The sequence below is a fragment of the Pongo abelii genome, chromosome 6 (assembly GCF_028885655.2).
Source record: "Pongo abelii isolate AG06213 chromosome 6, NHGRI_mPonAbe1-v2.0_pri, whole genome shotgun sequence".
NCBI classification, from domain to species: domain Eukaryota; kingdom Metazoa; phylum Chordata; class Mammalia; order Primates; family Hominidae; genus Pongo; species Pongo abelii.
The window spans coordinates 79,754,350-79,778,094 of NC_071991.2; the positions used below are offsets into that span (position 1 = coordinate 79,754,350).

Genomic DNA, 23,745 nt, shown 5'->3' on the forward strand with positions numbered 1-23,745 from the left:
TGCTAATATTCACTAACATTAAACATTAAATATAGTTTATAAGTAAGAGAGTACTCAATATTATTTTTAAAGAATTTATTAAGCATCTATAATGAGAAAACAAAGATATATTATTTAAACAATAGCTTATTTCTCTATAGCACTTCATAATTATATTATGTTCATCTGATCCTTATAAAAATCCTATCTTAAAAAGCAGGGTAGATATTAACAAATTTTACAGAGGTAGAAACATAGTAGGTGCTCAGTGCTACAACTGATGTGTCATAATTCTCTGTTATTGGAGATGAAAACTTTAAAAAATTAAGTTTATTTGGAACTGAGATGTTTATGTTAAACATATGCAGAATTTATAATACTAGAAATTATGAAATAAAGGACAGGCTAGCAAAAGTGGTTGTGGAATTGTATTTTCCTAGAGGCCTTTAAAAACATTAAGAGATTTTCATTTCTCTGTGATGGTTTAATGCTGATGGGCTGATGAATCCACCTTAGCTAGGGATTGGCTCTCCATTGGCCCCTTCCAGAATTTAAACTAATTTGTAAAACTCAGAACTGGCTATGTAATTTGTGAGAATTAAGAATTTCAAGATGGTGATCATAGAGCACTAAGCCAAGCATGGGTCCCAGTGTGAATGCACAGGTTGTGCCAGCTGGCCCTGGTAGCTTCTTAGCTAAATGAAGGGTTATGATCACAAATGCAAATCCAAAACAATGAAATGTTACTGCTACCACCAAGCAAGTGGATTTTCTGACTCATTGATTATATTCTGTTTCTAATCACAAGTCTGCATGTATTTGGTAGTCAATGCAACAAGGTTACTAAGAAATTCTAAAAAACAGAACAGAAACCTTATGAATCCAGAATATGGGAGCTAGGAGTAAATTATTTCCTTAGGTTAATGCTATGATGCATAAACCACTATATTTAGAAAAAAGTGATAATAGAAAATTAAGAAAATTTTCAAATTCACATTGACAGAAAACAAGAAATGATGTAACTTGAATTTGAAGATTGTTAAAATATATATTTTATAGACATTTTAAACATTGGACTAAACAGTAAACAGTTTCATATATATATATTTATTTATCTGTTAGTATGTGCTTGTGAATATATAGTTGTCTCTCAGTACACGTGGGGGATTGGTTCTAGGAACCCCTGCAAATACCAAAATTCAGGATATACAAGTGCCTTATATCAAACAGTGTAGTATTTCCATATAACCTATTCATATCCTCCTGTATGTGTTAAATCATCTTTAGATTACTTATACTCCCAATAAAATATAAATGTAAATGGTTGTTATACTGTTTTGTTTAGGGAATATGACACAAAAAGTCTGTACATGTCCATAATTTGTTTTTGCAAATATTTTTGATCTGATTGCTTGAATACACACATGTGGCACCCACATATGTGGAGGGGTAACTGTACACACCCAAAAAAATGCATTTCCCATCCTCCACTCCCACCTCTCCACCTCATCTTAACATTGTATTGTAAGCATTTTTATGTCATCATTGAAAATGTAATTTTCAAAAGCTATGTAACATCCCAACATAAAAATTAAATAAAAATGCAATCCTTTCCATATTCTTGAAAATTTACATTGTAGGGTAATTTTGCCATTGTTTTATTTGTTTGTTTTGCTCTCATAACAGTGGCATACAGATCTTTGTCCATATGAATTGACCTAGCTTAAACAAAGGGTATTTGAGTTTATGAAGATCCTGATATATATATTATTCATATTTCCCCCAAAATTTGTAGCAATTTAAGCTCTCACAAACCAGATATGAATGTCCAGTTCCTACACCCTCATTATCATTAAATATTACCATGTGTGTTTTCTTTAATTTTGCCAATTTCAAAGATAAAAATAATGCTATCTACTTATTTAACAAAGCTTTTTATTAGTACTGAGATTAAATTATATCATTTTTTATTTTCCATTTGCATGTTTTCTATTATGAATCATCAGTTCATGTCCTTTTTCCTATTTTAAAATCAAGATAATAGGGCTTTCACCCTAAAGACTCTGCCAAAAGTTTGTGAGAGCTGATAAAAGACTTCAGTAAAGTTTCAGGATATAAAACCAATGTACAAAAGCCAGCAGCATTTCTATACACCAGTAATATTCAAGCCAAGACCCAAATCAAGAATACAATACCATTTACAATAGCCACACAAACAAAATACCTAAGAATATATCTAACCAATAAGGTGTTATATCTCTACAAGGAGAACTACAAAACACTGCTAAACGGAATCCTAGATGACACAAACAAATGGAAAAATATTCCATGCTCATAGACTGGAAGAATCAGTATTGTTAAAATGGCCATACTGCCAAAATCAATCCATAGGTTCAATGCTATTTTTATCAAACTACCAATGTAATTTTTCACAGAATTAGAAAAAAAATTCTAAAATTCATATGGAACCAAAAAAAAAAAAAAAAAAAAAAAAAAGAGCCCAAATGGCTAAAGAAATCCTAAGCAAAAATAAAAAAGCCAGAGGTATCATGTTACTCAACTTCAAGCTACACTATAAGGCTACAGCAACCCAAACAGCATACTATTGGGGGAAAAAAAAAAAAAAAAAAAGACACATAGGCCAATGAAACAGAATACAGAACCCAGAACTAAAGCCACACACCTACAGCCATTTGATTTTCAACAAAATTGGCAGAAATAAGCAATGGGGAAAGGACTCACTATTCAATAAATGGTGCTGGGATAGCTGGCTTAAGAATGAAACAGCACCTACCTTTTACCATATAAAAAAATTAGCTCAAGATGGATTGCAGTTTTAAATATAAAACTTCAAACGATAAGAATTCCAGATGAAAACCTAGGAAACACCATTCTGGACATGGGCCTTGGGAGAGAAATGTCTAAGACCTCAAAAGCAATTGCAACAAAACAAAATTGATAAGTGGTACCTAATTAAACTAAAGAGCTTCTGCACAACAAGAGAAACTGTCAACATAGTAAACAGACAACCTACAGAATGCAAGAAAATATTTGCAAATAATACATCCAACAAAGGTCTAATATTCAGAATCTATAAGGAACTTAAACAATTCAGCAAAAAAAACCCCACACAACCCCGTTAAAAAGTGGGCAAAAGACATGATCAGACACTTCTCAAAAGGAGACATACAAGCAGCAAGCAAATATATAAAAAACGTTCAGCATCACTAACCATCAGAGGAAGTAAATAAAAACCACTATGAGACATCACCACACACCAGTCAGAATGACAATTACTAAAAAGTCCAAAAACAACAGATGCTGGCGAGGCAGCAGAGAAAATGAAATGCTTATATACTGTTGGTGGAAATGTAAATTAGTTCAGCCACTGTGGAAAGCAGTTTGGAGATTTCTTTCTCGAAGTACGTAAAGCAGAACTACTGTTCAACCCAGCAATCTCATTACTGAATATGTACCCAAAGGAAAATAAATCATTCCACCAAAAAGACCCATGCACTCACATATTCATCACAGCACTATTCACAGATAAGAGCAGATAAATGGAATCAATCTAGGGGCCCATCAATGGTGCATTAAAGAGAATGTGGTCCATATCTGCCATGGAATACTACACAGCTATAAGAAAGAATGAAATCATGTCCTTTGCAGCAACCAGGATGCACCTGGAGGCCATTATCCTAAGTAAATTAACACAGGAACAGAAAACCAAATACCATGTTTTCTGACTTATAAGTGGGAGCTAAACATTGGGTACTCATGGAATAAAGATGGCAATAATAGACACTGGGAACTACTGGGGGGTTAAAAACCTACTATGCTCACTACCTGTGCTTCAGGATCATCCGTACCTCAAACCTCAGAATCACACAATATGTCCATGTAACAAACCTGCAAATGTTCCCCCTGAATCTGAAATAGAAGTTGAAATTATTTTTAAAAGGTAACAGTGTTTTCTTATTGATTTACAAAGATATCTTTATAGGTGAAGTTTAGCTATCATTATCTGTCACCTTGGTTATAAATATTTGTGTAAATTTGAAGTTTGCTTTTTGATCATATTTCAGGTTCAAGAATGTTTCATTTTTATAGGCATCATATTAATTGTTTTCCCCTATTAATTTTATTAACAGAATGCCATTTTATATACTGAGATGGGTTGAATATTTATCTATTTTAATTTGTTTGATTTTAAAATACTTAATCATTTAAATCATATGAAATGTATTTTTGTGTATTGTGTGAACCCGACATTGTCTTGATTTCTTTTCCCTAAATATCCAATTTTCTCAACACTCAAATGCAGCCTAATTTTATTAATTGGTGATGTTTTCTTTGTCATAAAGTTTTAAAAAATAAATATTAGGTTGTTTTCAGAGTTTTGAGTTTCATTCAGTTGGTCTGCCAATTGATTCTCTGTACTAGTGCTATTGTTTGTATTATCAGTTTTACAATGTTAAGAATTCTTTTTCCATTTTTTATATAAGTTGTAAATTTATCCTTCGTGATGATTTTTGAATTATTTTTATAACCTATTTTTATAAATCTTATTATCTTTATAACCTATTTATATATTATAATTTATTAGGTTGATGCAAAAGTAATTGCAGGTTTTGCTATTACTTTTATATGGCAAAAACCATAATTATTTTTGCACCAGCCTAATATTATAAAATTATTTTAATAAAATTTTAATGTATCAAGATTACATTAAGCCCATGAATTCATTTGGGAGAACTGTCTTAACATTTCATTTATTCAACAAGTATTTATTGAGCACATATCATGAAACAGGCCCTGGTCTGAGTGCTGAGGTTGCAGCAACGAATCCAAAGTTTTTGTCCCAGGAGGCTTATTTCTGGCTTATCCAAGGATATTGCATCCTTTTCAACACATTATTTTAAATCATATTTTATATATTTTAGTAAGGCTTTTTTTCAATGTGATAACTTTATGCATATGGATCCCATCATTTCCAGTTGGAAATAGAATTTCCAATTCTTCTAGAATTTTATACTGTGTTTGTTTTTAGCTTACCATTATATTTTAAATGGCTCAGTGATCTGGCATATTGCAGGAGCAACACAATAACAAAATCTTGTTGAGTGGATAAATTTATACTTTCATTAAACATGTGAATGGAATTTTTTTCTTCAACTTGTTATTTCTGGTATATATTATATTAGTTATCTATTGCTACATACCAAATTACTCCCAATAGCAGCTCAAAACAACATGTAAGTATTATTTCACAGTTTTTGTAGTTCAGGAATTGGCCATTGCTTAGCCAGATTATCTGCTTCATGCTCATTCAAAAATCTATAATCAAGGTGTTAGCCCAGAGTCTGTGGTCTTAACTGAAGGTTCAACTGGGGAAGGATCCACTTGCAAGCTCATCCATAAAGTTGTTGGCAGGATTCATTTCCTTGAGGGCTGATGGCTAGAGGTCATTCTCGGTATCTTGCCAGATTGGAACCTTGAACATGCTAGCTTGTTTTACCAAAGAAAACAAAAGGGAGTGTCTGCTAACATGAAGGAAACCACAGTCTTATGTAGCAGTGTTAAGGGGATCATGGATTTTATTTATAGCAACCATAGCAGGTTCTCACATTGAAAATCTGAGAAAGATCCTTCATGGTTCTGACTAGAGAAGAGGAGTAATCATTGTGAAATATGACCAGCTTCTTATCAAAGAACTACTGTCCAGGGGCAAAGACATTACCGCAGCTTTATCTCAGCTAAGGAAAGGGCATTTCTCCCATTCCAGTCTCCTCTAACCTTTCTGTCTCACCAAAAGGGGGAAGTAAAAGCAGAGGGTAGAGCTATATTTTTCTGAAGTTCACAACTCAGAGACACATGCCTGAACAATGGGAGTATATTGTAAGATGTTACAATGCTTCCCCTCCTCCATACTTCACCACCACATTAACAGGGCTTCAGTATAATAGTAGATTATAGCTGAAAGAGCTGCAAGACATAGATGCTCTTCGAGGAGTAGAACTTACGGAAGCCTAAAGTCAAATGGGGAAAAAACAAGGACATTAGAAGAAGGTGAGTCCTTTTGCACCTATAGCTATAGAAAATTTTAAACACAATCCAACTTTTAGCCAGATTAGCATAAATCCTCACACTGAAGGCCTATTTGCCTCTTATTACCCAACACATTATGTCTAGTTTTCAGCAAAAATTTACACAGCATATAAAAGGCAAACATAGTCTGAAGAGACAAAACAACCATCAGAATTAGGCCCAGACATGGCACAGCTTTTGGAATTAGGGTTGGGAATTTAAATTCAGATGGAACTGAAAATAGCTATGATTAATATGTTAAAGACTCTAATAGAAAAAGTAAACAACACTCAAGAATATTTGAGTAATGTAAGCAGAGAGACAGAAAGTCTAATAAATAATCTAAAGAAACAAAAGAAAACACTATTAAAGAAATTATAAGTGTCTTTGATGGGCTTATAAGTACACTCAAAACAACCAAAGAAAGAGTCAGTGAGCCTGAAGAAAATAAGTCAATAGAAACATTCTAAAGTACAAAAAGAAACAAGAATTAAAGTTAAAAAAAGAAAACAAACACAACAGAACCCCAAAGAAATGTGGGAAAATTTCAAAAGGCATAATATCTCCATAATTGGAATACCAGAAGGAGAAGAAATTGAGGACAGGGCAGAAAAATTATCTGAAGTAATAATGGCTGAGAATTTTCCAAAATTAATGAGACACCAAATCACAGATCCAGGAAGCTCAGAGAACACCAACCAGGATAAATACACAAAACAAACCAAAAAACCCAGAAAAACAAGCAAACAAACAAACAAAAAATCTAGGCATATCATAATCAACCTGCAGCAAATCAAGGACAAAGAAAAAACCTTGAAAGAAGCCAAAGTGGGGCAAGGAAGACACTGGACTATAGAGGAATAAGGACAAGAATTACTGTACACTTCCCATTGAAAACCATGCAAGCAAAAACAGAGTGGAAGTAAATATTTAAAGTACTGAAAGAAAAAAAAAACAATCTAGAATTCCATATGCAGCAAAATTATCTTTTAAAAGTGAAGGAGAAATACTTTCTCAGGTAAGCAAAAACTGAGGCAATTAATCACCAGTAGAGATACCCTGAAAAAAATGTTAAGACTTCTTCAGGAAGAAAGAAGTTAGAAAGTTGACTCTATATTCAGAAAACAGAAGTGTCAAAGTAAAAATAAATGAAAGTAAAATCATTTACTTCTCTTTTTTGTAATTGATCTAAAAAAAGTGTTCATAGCAACAATGCTAACAATGCATTCGGTGATTATAACATATGGATAAGAGAAGTGAATGACAACAATTTCACAAGGGGCCATAGAGAGAAATTGAGAATAGTCTGTAATGAGACACCTATACTAAGCATTAGTGGTGGTGTGATTTGAAAGTAAGTAGACTTATATTAGTTAAAAATGTATATATAAATTCTAGGGCAACTACTAACTTTTTAAAGTAAGATTGATACAATAATATTTGAAACAAAATGGAATTACATAAAATTCTAAGTTAAAACCAAGGAAAGCAGTAAAAGAGGGAGAATAAACCAAAGGAAATGAAATAAATAGGAAAATCTCTAGTATAGTAGATATTAATCCAACTGTACCAATAGATACTTTAAATGTGACTGGTTTAAATACACTTAGTAAAAACAGAGATTGTTAAGAGTGTTTGAAAAATAGGACTCAGCTATATTGTCTATGAGAAATGCACTTTAAATATAAAGTAAAAAATAGGTTAAAAATATAGAGATGGAGAAAGATATGCCACGTTTAACTGATCAAAAGAAAGCTGAAGTAGTTATATTAATTTCAGACAAAGCTGACTTCAGAACAAAGAAGATCATGAGGGACAAAGAGGAGCATTACATCATGAAAAATTATTCAGTTCTCTAAGAAGATATAACAATCCTTGATGTGTATGTGCCTAAAAAAAGAGCATCAAAGTACATGAGGCAAAACTAATAGAAGTGCAAGGAGAAATAGACAAATCCACTATTGTATTTGGAGACCTCACTACTCCTCTGTTAGTAATTGACAGGTCAAACAGGAAGAAAATCAGTCTTGATCATGTGACCTGACCAGCATGATCCATCAACCTGATTTCATTGATATCTATAGAATACTCCAACAAATAACAGCAGAATACACATTCTTCTCAGGATCACAAGGAACATTCACCAATAAATACCACATTTTGGGCCACAGAGACTTAAAAGTATAGAAATCATAAAAGTATGTTCTCAAATCACAATAGAATAAAACTAGAAACCGGTAACAGAAAGATAGCTGGAAAACATTCCCCAAGTATTTAGAAATTAAGTCACATACTTCTAAATAATACATGGGTCAAGGAAGTCTCAAGAGGAATTTTAAAACATTTTGAATGAAATGAATATAAAATAACACCTGCTGGTGAGGTTGCAGAGAAAAGGGAATGCTTATACACTGTTGGTGGGAGTGTAAATTAGTTCAACCATTGTGGAAAGCAGTGTCGTGCTTCCTCAAAGAACTAAAAACAGCACTACCATTTGACCCGGAAATCCCACTCCTGGGTATGTACCCAAAGAAATATAAATTATTCTACCATAAAGACACATGTGCTTGTATGTTCGTTGAAGCACTATTCACAATAGCAAAGAAATGGAATCAACCTAAATGCCCACCAGTTGTAGACTGAATAAAGAAAATGTGGTAAATGCATACCATGGAATACTAGACAGCCATAACAAAGTACAAAATCATGTCCTTTACAACAACACGGATGTAGTTGGAAGCCATTATCCTAAGTGAATTAAAACAGGAACAGAAAACTGAATACCACATGTTATCACTTATGAGAGGGAGCTAAATAAGGAGAACACATGGACAGAAAGAGGCGAACAACAGATACTGGGGAGGAAGGAAGGGGAGAGGAGAGAGAGATTCAGAGAAAAGAAACTGTTGGGCACTATGCTTAGTGCCTGGGTGATGAAATAATCTGTACACGAAATTTCCGAGTTATGAGTTTGCCTATATAACAAACCCGCACTTGTATCCCTGAACCTAAAATGAAAGTTAAAATATTTAATAAAAAAGAAAATTAAAATATAACATCCAAATTTGTAGGATGCAGTAAAAACAGTGCTTACAGGACATTTTATAGCATTAAATACATATATTTGAAAAGAAAAAAACACAAAGTTAACCATATGTCTTTTCCTTAAGGATTTTTGCTTGTAAGAATGATTATATTCAACATACTAAAAAATTTAGTGGTCTAGGACACTAGACCATTGTAAAACAGGTGTTCTTAGTTTAATGCAAAATTTTACAAATTTAACTTTACAGAGCTTGCTTATTAATGTACACAAAATTTTAGAAATTTAGTCTATTTTTTGCCATACATGCAAATACAAAACCTTTGTGTGCAGATGGCTACCTTGAAGTAATGTCTAACTTATGAGTTAGACAACAGATAATTTTGCTATGCAAACCATGGCATGAAATAGAACAGAAGGCCTCAACTTTTTGGTCTTAGGACTCCTTTGCACTCTTACAAATTATCAATAACTCCAAAGAACTCTCATTTATATGGGTTATATTTATTGGTATCTATTATATTAGAAATTAAAACAGAAATGTTAAAAAGAATTTTTTTCTTAAAAAGCAGAAAGTATACATGTTAACATATTTTCACAAAAAGTAACAATATTTTCAAAAACAAACATTTAGTGAGAAGAGCGATATTTTATTTTTGTTAATCTCTTCAATGTCTGGCTTAATATAAGGTAAGTGGATTCTCACATCTGCTTCTGCATTCAATCTATTGTGATACACTGTTTTGACTGAAGTATGTGAAGAAGATCTGGCCTCTCACAGTGAGAAAGAGTATTTAGTAACCTTTGTAGATAATTGTTATTATTCTGTGGTACTGCACCAAAACTCCACAAGTAGCAGTTTCTTAAAAGATAATTGCAATGCAGAATCTGAAACTATTATCAATGAAATTTTCCTGTTCGTCATACCATTACCTTAAAATCAGCTAGTCTGTTTTGCACTTTGAACGGACCTTTTACCCATGTCTGATTTTGCAACATCATGCATTGGTCATTTGGAAAATGTTGCTTCACTGAGTTAAATATATTTTCCAAATGTTGACACATTTCATAAGGCAGTATCAACAGATCACATTCATTACTATCACACCAGTCTTATCAGAAAAGCCTTAAAGTATCAGGGAAGCTGTCAAGCTTACAGTGGCAGTTACAAATTTTCCAAAATTCTAAATTTTGTTTCAAAGCTCAACTTTTTTTGTTGGCAACAAATACTGTCAGTTGTTTTCCTTGAAGTGACAAGTTCACTTTGTTCATTTTTGACAAAATGTCTGCCAAACACCTAAGTATGAATAACCTTAGTTTGTCAGTCATTCTTTCAAGTAAAATGGTGTTCTATGAAAAGAAAACCCCAGCTAGTTCAGTTCTCAACTCATATCTGCATAGAGGTATATTGTACTTGAGTAAGCAGCAAAGTGCTTTATGTACACCTCTCATTTTGTTACACTCAGGGGTCAGGGTTTAATAATACAATTAATATTATTTCACTGCTTCACCAGGACATTGTTAAGTTACACTGGACTTTTTTTCCTGTGAGTACACAGTGATGACAAGTAGGACTACTACACAGTTTGGTGCCACTGCCTTGATTCAAACTAAGGTACTGGCACTTGTAGCTATAACTGCTTTTGAACCATCAGTTCAAATGATGATGGAATGAAAAAGGCAGATAAGACCTTAGTATTTTTATGAAAATACTTTTGAACCCATGGCCCCTTTGAAGTATCTTAGGGACCCCCAGAGGACTCCAGGGACTTTGAAAATTGCCCTGTAGGGATACCAAAGAAGGGAATAACAAAGCCTTTGTCAGCGATATCCAGATAATTCAGCGCCTGCTGTTTCTGCTACCTTCACAAGCTTATGATGGATTTCTGAGGTAGCATCTGCAGCTGTGGTAGAATGGAGAAGCTAAGGAAGAAGTAACCATAATACACAAATATAAGACAGTCTAATTTAATTATAAAGAAGTGAAATAAATTAAACAGCCTAGAGATTCAGGGTCACTATACAGAACAGCAATTTTGCAGGTGACTCTTCTAGAAGGCAGTAGCAGGTAATGATCATCTTTGATGACTCTAGATTGATGGAGATGGTGGGAGGAGAAAATTGCTTTTTAGGGGGAATGTGAGAAGGGTCAACTAACAATGGAGCCAAGGTCAGCTGGGTTTTGCCATTCCTGAAAACACACAAAGCTAGTGGTTAATGACATTCTGGGGACAGTTTCGTTTTGATGAAAAAGGAGGAGAGCACATCTGAGCTGACGTGACAGTGTTAAGAATATGGCTAGTTCAGATATATGTGGCGTTGGGGGTCAGCTTGTTTTGTGCTTACAGTCATATTGCTGGGTGTATAAGAGATGGAACTTCCTCCCAGAAAGTGGTGAGTTAAAGGCAAGTGAAAGAAAATATTGTGCATTTCTGGATGTTTAAGGAGTCCATTAGAACAAGTAGTGATACCAATCTGTAGCGGAAGTAAAAGTCTTTTCTTATTAGCAAGTGCAGTTCAGGAGATATTAACCAATACCACAGAGTCCTCCAGCCAGCTTTGATCCTCCTGAATTTTGTGGAGAAAAACATCTTCTAGGGTTTGAAGTCAAAGCAGAAGTGGCTGTAAACAAAATTAAAAAGTCGGGTTTTCAGGCTGTATCTGTAATAAGCTTTCAGCTGAAATGAAATGTAATTAGCAAGTACGATAATGGATTTTGCTTCATTTAGCTCTTCAGTGGGTTTATAAACAAATTCTGTCAGTTAACTCATAAAGCAGATGCATCCATTACACCCTGGCTAAGCATGTTATGGAAGACAGCCTCATGCAGGTGCAAGAACTACAACAGGAAGATCTATTTATCAATTTACCAGTCAGGAATGTTGGCAACAATGAACATGCACCATTTTTAAATGTTCCCCAATGAAGAAGGTTAAGAAATATTATATCTGAGGGCTTATGAAAGAAAAGCTGAGCAGCAGCACTCAAATTCTCATAGTAAACATTGTTTATTTTGTAATGCTCCATGAAGACAACCTCAAGTGTCATCTGGTGTCCAAGACAACACTGAACGCTTATTACTCTTACCAAAATATTAGCAATGACTGTGAGGTGGAATCAGAGGGTTTTTTTTTTCAAACTTTTCTGTGTCTTTTTATATTGCCTTGGCAATGTAAAAAATTAATTTGGGAAAAGTGAATAAAGCAGAACTTTGGGCTCATCCCAGAAAATATTTTTTTAATACTAATGATTTTTTTAAAACATGTTTTAGCTTGTTTGAATTTAGGAAAATGAAAGCCTGTATTCTGCCACATACTGCCAGACCTTAAAGATATATTAATACAGCCCCTGTATCAAGGGGCTCGGAACCTAATGGGTGAGGCAAACAGAGGGTAGATCACTTACAATGTCCCAGGGAGGACTGAGCAGAGGCCATAGGATCCCAAGAAAAGGAAGACTAACTTTCCAGAAGAATTGAGGAAGTCTTCACAGAGCAGATGAAGACATTTCAATTAGATCTGTAAAAATACTTAATAGGGATAAAAATGAAAGTGATAAAAATATTGGGAACTAAATAGTACCTTGATTCTTATAGAGAAGGTGTTTAGTATTGCCATTCATAATATTTTCTAGAAATGCACATAGAAATTCTGAAATGTCTAGATTCTTGCCATATTAACTACCAGTAATAATAGGGTAAATGTTAAAATTTCTTTAACACTGAGCATCTACATGTTCTGATCCTTGTCATGTATTCTTATTTTAACTCTTAGGAAGTTTTCTTTCAAAGATTGATAGACATATGAATAATTATTGTGCATTTCCTTTTTTTTTTTTTTCCACACAGAGTCTCACTGTCGCCCAGGCTGGAGTGCAGCGACACGATGACGGCTCACTGCAGTCTTGACCTCCTGGGCCCACACAATCCTCCCACATCAGCCTTCTGAGTAGCTGGGAGGGACTACAGATGCACACCACCCTGCCTGACTAGTTTTTCTTTTTGTTTGTTTGTTTTTTGTTTTTGTATTTTTTATAGAGACAGGATCTCACCATGTTGCCCAGGCTGGTCTTGAACTCCTGGTCTCAAGCCATCCTCCTGCCTCAGCTTCCGAAAGTGCTGGGATTACAGGCCTGAGCCACTGTACCTGGCCTGTTGTGCATTTTCAATGTAAAGCCATTAGCCTTGATCTCACTCAAAGAATCTTCATTCATATTTTTCCTGTTAGAGCATGAATTTTCATATGTGCAATCCATATTTATAATTTTCAGAGTGCTTTCATGTTTATATGGTCGTCTTTCTATCCCTTATGGCTTACTTCATCCATAATAATATCTCCAGCATGACTTTTAGCTCTTAGAAACTAAAATCTCTAGAAGATAGTCTTTCTCCCTTCCCCTATAGCTAAATTCTATGATCCAGATCCAGATTATGGCAACAGTTTTGATTGTTTTGGGCATGGTGCCTGACTAACTGTGTGTTAAATAAATGTTCCTTTTCTCTTCCGCTCATGATGATCATGTTCTTTAAGACCCAGCTCAACTTAGCAGAACAAGGAATCCCTTTTCCCCCACCCCAACCCAGATGGATTGTTCTCTTAATTTTACACAGTGTCAACTCTTCTCATGTACTCTTGCCTACTCCCTATCCTTCTCAGATGTTTTGAATCCACTCCTAGGCAACTTACAGGCACTATAATGGATCAATGTTTTTTCAGCTCCATCAGACGTTCTGGTGGAATCCTGCTTAGGAATGCTACACTGAATTGTTTTCTGGTCTTTGGCCACTAGAGAAATGGAATCACTGGGAATGAGGCATCAATGGGACAGTTTATCCCTCATGAGGACCTTGTTGCCCCTGATACCTGAGGGACATTTACTATGACTTCCAGGCAAATTCCTGGGGCTTGTGCTTCTTTTTGTTCCCAGCAGATCCCAAACTAGGAATGTGCTTCTCATGTTCTCTGGCAGACCTCTTAAAACCACTTCCTGGGATCATAGCACGCACTCTGTTTTCCTGGACCTGGTTTCAGTTCCCAGGTTCCCTGGATGAGACCTCCATGGGGCCCTCACCTGTGGTGGATGTGGCCAAGCTCTGCTACTTCCAGGCATTGTTTTATGCTGTAGCACACCTTGACCTCCACCACCAGCAGCTACTCTTTCACCATATCCCCTCAAGTTCCTGCTCATTCCCTCTCTGCTGCTTCTCTGCCACCACCAGCTGTCAATTGCCACCCACCCAGTCCAGACAAGTTATGGCCTTTCCTAGCAATCTTGCCCTTCCTCAGCACCAGGGGCTAGATCAACTGTAATCTTGGCCTTTCCTCATTGTCATGTTACAATGGTAACACCAGCTGGAGCCACGAAGAACCACCGCCAAGAATCATGTCTAAAACAAATCAAATTGTGCCATCTTCAGATATCCATGAATGCTAGTTGAGAGTTTTCCCATGAGTTAAGTAGCATCTTCTGCACAGTGTTTCAGGAAGGAAGTTGTACAACTATTTTTATGCTAGGAGCCAGGGATTCCCAGAGCTCCTCTACTGTAATTCAGAATGCATTAGTACCACAGTGAAAGCTCTTCCTTTATATATCACCAAGATAATTTTTAAACCCAAAGTGTGTATTTGTTTTTAGAAGAGGATCACAGTTACTATACATGAAAAACATTTTATTTGTATCTCCTCAATGATTGCTGAAGTGAGTGTAAAACACTTGGACAACTATTTCTGTAAAGTGATGGTCTTTTTTAGAAATGAGACTTTTCTGTACTCCAAATAATTCTAAGTGAGAACCCTTCTTCAAGAACTACAATCTTTTTTTTTTTATCAAGAGCTGCAGTAGTATGAGTGACATACATTTTATTCCTAATGCAAAAATTTTTGCCGTACTTATGATAATTGAAATACCAAATTATTTTACATGAATATTTTTATGAAGAAGAGATAACTGATTTTTAGTTTGAGATGAAAATTAGAAGAGAAATGTTATTACAATATGCAAAAGTACTTTGTAACTATGATCCAGCAAATAAATACACAATGGTGTTATTAGTAGAAGTAGTTCATAAATATGCTACTTTTGATATGGTATGAAATTCAAGGAGGCCTTCACGGTAGGGAAAAAAGTGGATTTCAAACTGGCATTTTGTTTACTTTATAAATTAACATTTTTAATTTAAAAAATTAAGTTATACAATCTTTTATCCTTTCTTTTTTCTTTTGTCTTCTAAAAAGATTGGAAGGAGGGAAGGAATGTCTACAAGCTGCTATATCCTGAAAACTTTTCTCATTATGCAATGTTAGCCAAACCCTGGGACATGGACTAAAAAAGTGATTTTGTATCATAAGGGATGAGGTCAGTTACCTAAGTACCATCCAATACACTTCATTCTTTCTTCCAAACCAAAATGAGTTGCAGGATAGACTGTATTGGCAATAGATGTTTCATTAGTGTTGCTTAAGTTTTTGAAATATATTTTGGGTAAATTGCATTAAATTTATTAGGTACGGGAATATATTTTAGAATATAATATCTAAGATTATCAAATGGTATATATTTCAATATTTAATGCAGAAAGCCACGGTGGTAGGATGCTGCTGGTGGGTATAGGATGAGAAGACATCTCTCTCCTCCATACTCTAGCACTTTAATGTGTATGTGCATCACATGGAGATCTTGATGACTGCAGATTCTGAATCAGTAGGTCTGGGATGGGTCTGAGATTCTGCATTTCTAACAAGCTCCCAGGTGATATGAATGCTGCTAGTCTAGGGACCACACCTAAAGTAGCAAGCCTAGATGTCAAAATTGTTTTATCCCAGATTTAGAAAGTGTCTTGCACAAATTTTGTAGGTTGTTTTTGAATCAAGATGGCATGCCTGTCTGATGTATCTTACAACTAAGTTTTGCTCATTTCAGTCTTCTCAAATTTTTCCAGAATTATTGGGCAGGGTTGGGCATGGTGGGTAATGCCTATAATCCCAGCACTTTGGGAGGCTGAGGTGGGCAGATTGCTTGAGTCCAGGAATTCAAGGCCAGCCTGGCCAACATGGTGAAACCCAGTCTCTAGTAAAATTACAAAAATTAGCCAGGCGTGGTGGCATGCCTGTAGTCCCAGATACTTAGGAGGCTGATGTAGGAGGATTGCTTGAGCCTTGGAGGCAGAGGTTAAAGTGAGCTGAGATCACGCCACTGTACTCCAGCCTGGGTGACAGAGTGAGACCCTGTCTCAAAACAAAACAACCCACAAAATTATTGGGCAAATGAGCATACATACAATTGGCAACTGAGGTTTAATAACATGAAGCCAATCTGACTGCACAAAACTTCTATACATATACCATAAATTGTCCCTGAGAGATTAAAAAGCAGTTCTGATTCCACTGGATTTGAACCTGGGAGTATGAGTTTTACAAATCAGCAAAATACAGAAACATTATCCTGCAAGGAGCTGATATCATGAACCACACATATTCCTATTGTGAGAATTACTGGCAAAAGCAGAAGGAAAACAAAAACCCTTTATAGATTTTAATTATTTCCAAAGAGTAACAACAACAACAAAAAATAACTCAGAACATGCCATCTGGGGATGTGGAATTTAGAACAAATGAGGTTTGCTGTCTAAGAATGGCACTCAGGAGAGAAAACAACAGCTAAGCAGGGTATAACCGAGAGCTAACAGTCTGCACATTTTGTTATCTCATGAAAAGCATAATTTACCAGTTGTGGCAATAATAACAATGATAACGATGTGAATTAATAAACTTGCTAGTGAAACCACCATTCAAATACACGTTGGGTAATTTAATTAGCCTTGGCTGCACTTTCTCTGTCAATCCCAAACTTACAGGGATTGAATTGTTAAGTACATTTTTCATTCTGTGATTCTGAGAAGTTTATTTTTACCTGGCAAATTATTTTAAATGTGAGACAAAGCAGGGCTGCAGTGGTAAAATCACATAGGAAGCCCATGTCCCTGTTCCCCAAGCCTGGGCCCTTGTTACCTGCACCCTGGTACACAAAAAGCTGGTGTGAATTTCAGATCCTGGGTCTGCTCTAAATCATGGGAACCAGAGAAATTAGAAGTGACACCGTTTACCCAGGGGCCTTTGCCGCAGAATATTTTTTTTGGAACTTTTACATCAGTCTCAGAACTCCCTGGCTTCATTAAGTCACGTGTCGTTGTGTTAGGAAGGAGGGCAAGAACACGTTATTAGCTAGGGATTTTTTTTTCCCTTTCCCTCCACCATCCTCCTTTCTCATTTCATTTCTTTGCATGTTTCCCTTCCTTCTCTTCCCCTTCAAGGTATGCATTATATATCTTTCATCTCAGGGCTCTTTATGTACCAACCTAAGTTAACTTTCTTGGTGCACATACGAGGAAATACGTTTCTTTATGTTCACAGAGTTTTGGAAGAGAACTCTGTGGCGCTGGTTGAGGGATGGTTTATGGGTCATCATTTTACTTCCCTGTTGGTATATTCTTGCCTTTCTTTTACCCACGTCTTCTTCCTTTCCTTTTAAAGCTTACATTTTTAGAGCAAGGGACAAAATCATGAGCAATAACTTTTTTTTTTTTAAGGAGAAGGAGGATGACTGTCATTAAAACTAATATGTCTACTAGATAACAAAAACTGTCCTAACCTCCCACAGAACACAAGCCCTAGGGGCTGGGAAGAACAAAGCCACCCTCTGAAAGGAGAAAGGAGAGGGGAGGGCTTGGGGGAGTCATGTGCAGCTTCTCATCACTGTGGCACCAGCCAGAGCCCACAAACCATTTTATCATCCTCTGGCCCCAAGAGATCAAGGAAGGCACTGTTTGGAAAGTTGCCTCCAAGGAAGTCTTTTGTTTGCCCTGGTGGCTTTCCCTGACTTTTCCTAGGATACTCAGCCTGGTCTGAGTCAAAGGAAGCTACCAGGACCCTTCTTTTTCTTTCTGGTTTAGTTTGGGTGGTGGTCTTCATTGAGCACTTCCTGACTTGTTTCTATGCCTCCCTCTCCCCCACGTAAATTGGGAATCTTTTACTGGTAGTTGGGAATAAGAAGAGACCATTTTCTCTTTATATTGAGGACTCATTTCACCTCCAAGTCAAAAGCAACTTTGTCTATTGTTTGCAGAAACTTTGCATACTCTATGGTTTTGAAAATTTAAAAAAAATAATAAATGCTTTAGGCCTAAGGAGGTACCTGTGCCCAGAGAACTGTTTTGTCACTGTCAAAAGTCATATCAATGTCTGAAAAATACACTTCACCTAAATATATAATGGTGAGTGATATTATTTTCTACATTGCTAGTAAAGAATTATTGTTTAAAAATAATAAAGTTTGACAGGGGTTGGTTTGAGGTCATGGGAATGACTGCTAATAGGTATGAGGTTTCTTTTGGGGGTGATAAAAAGATTTTAAAATGAATTGACGTCATGATTGTGCAACTTGTGCAACCCTGTGAATATACTAGAATACATTGCATTGTGCAATTTACAGCGGTGGTCCCCAATCTTTTTGGCACCAGGGACCAGTTTTGTGGAAGACTATGTTTCCATGGACTGGGGGATGGTTTCGGGATGAAACTGTTCCACCTCAGATCATCAGGCATTAATTAAATTCTCATAAGAAGCACACAACCTAGATCCCTTGCAAGTGTAGTTCACAATAGGGTTGGCATTCCTATGAGGAGCTAACACCCCTCTGATCTGACAGCAGGTAGAGCTCAGGCAGTAATTCTGGCTTGCCTGCTGCTGACCTCCTGTTATGCAGCCCAATTCCAGCCTGGGGCCAGGGGTGGAGACCCCTGCTTTATAAGATCACTTGGAGACCTTTTTAATTTTACTAAGGTCCAAGCCCTACCAAAGATCAAATGAAAAAGAGGTGAGAAGAGGCCACCAGTATGTTCTAAATATCCTCCTTCTTCTTAAAAATCTGAGTTGAACATTCAGATGGTTCAAAATCACAACAATGTAAAAGAACTCACTTCCAGTCTTCTCTCTATCTGAGTTGTACCCAGCCTCCACTCCATACAGAAGTAACCACTTTTATTACTTTTTGTGAATCTGCACGTGTACTCGCAAGTGCCTCAGGATCGCTTGGAGGGTTTGTTAAAACACAGACAGCTGGGTCCCACCCACAGAGTTTCCGATTCTTTAGGTCTGGTACAGGGCCCAGAATTACATTTCTAACCAAAAAAAAAAGGAGTCAGGACTAGACAAGATCAATGATGAGAATAAGAAAAGGGAGGGGTAATTGTTTATATAAGAGCCTGAAATTGGCACGCAGAGAAGGTTTAAAGGAGCAGTGGGGATGAGGGTGGTTAAGGAAGATGTGTCTTCCTTAGACAAACTTGCAAAGGAAGGGCCAGGGTCAAGACATTCAGAGACTTGAGGCTGGAGAAGAATCAGCCACCTGTAGTGCACTGTTCAATATGGCAGCCACCAGCAGCCTGCAGCTGTTGAGCAATTGAAATGTGGCTAATCTGATTGAGGACATAGATTTTTAATTTAATTAAGTTTAATTAATTGAAATGGATATGGAAAAACTGATATTTCATTTTGTTAATGAAAAATTTTAAGTATGCTTTGAACAACTTGGTATAAATCTGTGTTTTCAACTGTAAGTTTTATGATATTTAAATACAGATCAAATAATTCCCACAAAAATCTAGCATCTGAATTGAGATGTTCTAGAAGCATAAAATACATTCAAGATTTTGAAAATCTAGCATGAAATAAGATTATAAAACATCTCATCAATAATTTTTATGTTGACTACTTAATGAAATAATAATTTTTTAATATAATGGGTTAAATATATTAATTAAATGAAAGTAATGTTATTAATCATATAAAAATAATTCCTGTTCATTTTTACTTTTTAAATGTACTTACCAGAAAATTTGAAATGATATATGAAATAATTATATTTTTATTGGACAGCACTGATTTATACCTGTGGCATGGAATAGAGTAGCTATTAGCTATACGTTGCTATTTAAATTTAAGTTAATTAAAATAAATTAAAATAAAACATCCAGTACCTCAGTCTTACTAGCTACACTTTAAGTGTGCAATAGCTGTACATGCCTACTGGCTGCCATATTGCGTAATGCAAATATAAAACACTGACATCATCACAGGAGTTCTATTGAGCAGCTTTGGTCTGTATCTTTTCAATGAATTAAGAGAAGAGGTCCTGTCTTAGGGGTGATGTTGAGAATTCGGAGGAGAGAAATAAAGGTATGAAATGGTGGATGTAGAAATGCTTCAGGGCATCTGCAAGAGATGAGTAGAAGGATTGGAAGTGTAGCCAGAAAGCCCTCACAAAAGCGAGGCAGTTGAAGATTGACAGAGACAGAGCATGGCAGCATGTCCAAAAAGTCTACATAAGAAGTGCCATGTTTAATAGGCTAACCAGAAACTCCAGGTTAGGGAAGAAGAGGACAACAAACCCAAAAGGGGACAGAGGTGAAGCATATTGTGAACATCCAAGGGAAAAAATGAAGATCACAATGAAAGCAACAAACAAAACAAAGTTTGTTAAACGTAAGTGAGAAATGAAAGAGGGGTGAGATGCATCATCTGGTAAGAGAAATAATAGGAGAAATGTTTAAGTTTGTGTCATTGGGGTGGAACCACTTCAAGGGGTGATGGAGACTAAGTTTTGACTACATCAGAGGGTAGCTGAGTTTGGAGTTGATAATGAAGGAGCCAGCATATTTGAATGTCAACAACATTCAATAGTTTTTGAGGATGATAGCTGGTAGAAAAGATAGGGAGAAGACTGGGCAGGTGCTGAAGGTGGAAGAGTATCCAGGAGTTGGTGGGTGGCTGTGGTCAGGAAAGGGAAATGTTGAATAAGCGAATGGTCTGAACCACAACAAAAGCTGTAAAGAGAGGAGAACGATGATCAGAGTGATGTGGGGAACCAAGAAATATGCTGATTTATGCCATTGCCCTGAACTTCCTTAGTAAAATGTAATCTTTCCCTCTTTTGAACCTTGGGCCACTTTGCACTCCTCAGGTAAAATTTTTTATGCTTTGAACTGTGACTATTTATGTGGTAATCTAAGCCCCGCCTCTTACTCCTCTTCCCTACCAACTTCCCTGATCCCCAACCACTGCCTCCATCAGACACACCATATATACTCTCATCAGACTGGAAGTCCTTTGAAAGTTGGAACAATGTTTTCCTTATTTATTCCAGTTTCTAGATCTCAATAAGTTTATGTCAAACTAAGTTTGGTTGAGATTCTTGCAAGCAAAAATATATAGAGAGAACTAGATCTATAAGTTTAGGTGAAAATTAGAAGAACATCTGTAGTGAAACATCACATAGCTCTGTCCTCTGTGTCTTCTTGTTCATTATTTTGTCAAAGATTTGAATGAAGACATCCTTAGGCAAATAACACAAAGCTGAGCCACAGTTCATCTTCACAGATTGTTAAGCAGAAGTAGCCTAGTGGCAACATGGAGGATGGATTCATGATAAAGTGGGATCCAAGAAGAATGGTATCAGCACCTCAGTATCACTTAAACAACATCTTTCTTTTTTTTTTTTGAGGTGGAGTTTCACTCTTGTTGCCCAGGCTGGAGTGCAATGGTGTGATATCGGCTCACTGCAACCTCCGCCTCCCGGGTTTAAGCAATTCTCCCACCTCAGCCCCTGGAGTAGCTGGGATTACAAGCATGTGCCACCACATCCGGCTAATTTTTTTTTTTTTTTTTTTTTGTATTTTTAGTAGAGACAGGGTTTCTCCATGTTGGTCAGGCTGGTCTCAAACTCCCGACCTCAGGTGATCTGCCTGTCTTGGCCTCCCAAAGTGCTGAGATTACAGGTGTGAGCCACCTCGCCTGACCCCAACAACATTTTTTTTTTTTTTTTTTTTGCAGAAAGCACAGTGCTGAGCTCTGCATATGGACCTGGCATGGCAGTAGTCCCATGGTGGAGTGCTAATCGTGCAATGTAGAACTATGAAGGCAAAAATGCAAAGCAGTAAATCTCAATGACCTGGTCCTCAGAACAGTGCCTACTAGTTGACTTGGGCAATCATCGTTAGAGCAAACTAAAAGTTTAGGACACAAACTGCCAAATAGGAGAAGCTAACATTCATCTACATAAGGACAACAGTTTGAGCCCCGTGACTGATATTTTAATCCCTCAGCACCCAGAGGTCAGGGCTATATATGCCAGGAATGGATCAGTTACGCAAATATAATGGTAACATAGAGCATGTGCCTGAAGCAACATGTCAGTCTGTGTCATCTTGGATGTCCCAGGGACTACACGTGATGTATGCCAGGGTATCCAAAATACTAACATTGACTTCCTCCTGACTGCCCTTAATATCCTTTCGAGGATAATTAACAATTTGGCAAAATTGACTTTGAAAAGAGGGGAAACAGAGACAAAATTTTATTTACTTTTTCTTCTCTTTCTCTAAGATCTGTTTCCCTCTGTACTCCTTACAGTTCAAGTTCATGCTGTAAATAATTTTGTCTCATTTTGTTCTTGAATTTGGGGTAACTCTATAGTGTAAGGGCCATCTGGACACATTTGTTGAGACTCTCCTATCTACATTTGCATAACCTGGACCATCAACAGGAAAATGCAGCCTGAATTCTGCACAGAGAATGGCAAACCCCAGGAAGTGAAATGGAAAAACTTAGTCGGCCCAGGGACGCCTCCATTTTGGGCTGCAAATTTGGATATTTGGAGCCAAATTCTCATTCCATGTGACTCCAGGGGAGCTTTGGTCAGCGTGTAATTCAGTGTGGGTTGGGAAAGGAAAAGACAGAAGAACATGAAACTGCCAAGTTTGAGGCCCCATTACGCAGTTGTGACCTGACCGAAAATACGGTGCCGAGTTGTGTGTGGGTAACTCAGCCATAAAAAAGGCAGCTGTGGTCCTATTAGTCGTGAACTTGAGATCATTTTAGTAAAAGATGAATTGCCCCTAAATGATTGATCTGGTATTTGGAGGAAATGCCGTTCTCTGTGCTTCTCTCAAATGGAGAAACTAACCAGATGCTTGTCCCACACCCAGAATGGGTATTTGTGGTGTGGCTTGTACCATGGCCTGCTGGGGAATGATGACCTTGGACTGACAATTCCCCTTTAAGTAGCAAACTTGTGTTTTTCATCTTAACATGATATGCCAGAGGCACTGAATAACAACCTACATCCTTTCACACACCACATGTCTGCTCCGGGTTTAAGCTGATAAAATCTGGAGAGAGTGTGTTCTGAGTGGTCTGACTGAGGCTGGAAATGGGGATATTCAATAAGAGATGGCAGGCCCTCCTTTTATGCCCTCAGGCCCCCTCGAAGAAAATCATAGAGATGCTCTGTGAGCTTGGACTCAAAGTAGCTTAAAATTTCAAGCCAAGGGGAATGTCCCTCCCCTTTTTTTGTGAGGTTTTGCAGCAAAATAACCTGTTTGCCTGAGAGATTAGATTTGTCAGCTTCAGCATTGAATGGAAAGGTCTGACCTTGAGAATTATGGGGCTCTCAGGACAATCAGCCATGGAGGAGAGAAGCAAGCCTGTGGCTGGGATCAGTGGGCCAGACTCTCTCTGATAAGAACCCAGAAGGGGAGAGCCCGGGCATTGGGGAGGCCAGGCTACTAGCCTCTGTCTTCTCCT

At 36.8% G+C, this 23,745-nt stretch overlaps 1 long non-coding RNA gene across 1 annotated transcript in view; it reads right to left on the minus strand.

The window, feature by feature from the left end:
- Positions 1–11,157: 11,157 nt before the first annotated feature.
- Positions 11,158–23,745, minus strand: part of LOC129060400 (uncharacterized) — an 88,529-nt gene continuing 75,941 nt past the window's right edge. The window contains exons 7-8 of the long non-coding RNA XR_010140875.1: positions 12,515–12,638; positions 11,158–11,731 (exon numbers count right to left, since the gene is read on the minus strand). This is a non-coding gene — a long non-coding RNA (uncharacterized LOC129060400). The remainder of the gene's footprint in view (positions 11,732–12,514; positions 12,639–23,745) is intronic.